The following is a 659-nucleotide window of genomic DNA, read 5'->3' as shown; positions in this document are numbered from 1 at the left end:
ATGAATCTAGGTATGAGAAACATCAGCCAGATATGGGACTGGAGATGAATCTAGGTATGAGAAACATCAGCCAGATATGGAACGAGTCAGACACACAGAATGGGACAGAGATAAAAACAGCATGGTAGAAAGTAGATTAATAAAAATACGGGTTTATTTAAGTTATAAGAGCCAGTGGGGCGAGCCTAAGCTAAGGGCCAAGCTTTCATAATTGATAAGAAGTCTCTGTGTCATTATTTGCTGACTGGAGATCCTGACAAGAAAGCATACTATAGTGTGACCAATTTCAAAGTCTAGTCCATGACCTCAGAGATGTCAAGGCAACAGGATCTTGAAGTGCCTGTTCTCATCACATGCACACTCTGTAAACAGAGTAACCAGTGTGTGCTATGGCTCACCCCATTTTCTCCACATATGCGGTCTAAGATCCAAGCCAGTAAAAGGTCCTGCCCACAATTAAGATGGGTCTTCCTCCATCAATTCATGCCAACTAGATAATCCTCAACGGGCATCTTCTGTACCCTCAAAGCCACCCTCCAATTGGAAATGCAAGCTACATCCATTTCAGGGGGGTTTCACACTGCACATGCTTCACTGTAAAGCCGGCTTAACGCAGGTGTGCAAGAACCTGGGTGATCAGGCCTGCCTTTTGCACTAAT

Source organism: Microtus ochrogaster, linkage group LG4, assembly GCF_000317375.1.
Source record: "Microtus ochrogaster isolate Prairie Vole_2 linkage group LG4, MicOch1.0, whole genome shotgun sequence".
Classification (NCBI taxonomy): Eukaryota; Metazoa; Chordata; class Mammalia; order Rodentia; family Cricetidae; genus Microtus; species Microtus ochrogaster.
This window is presented reverse-complemented; position numbering follows the sequence as displayed.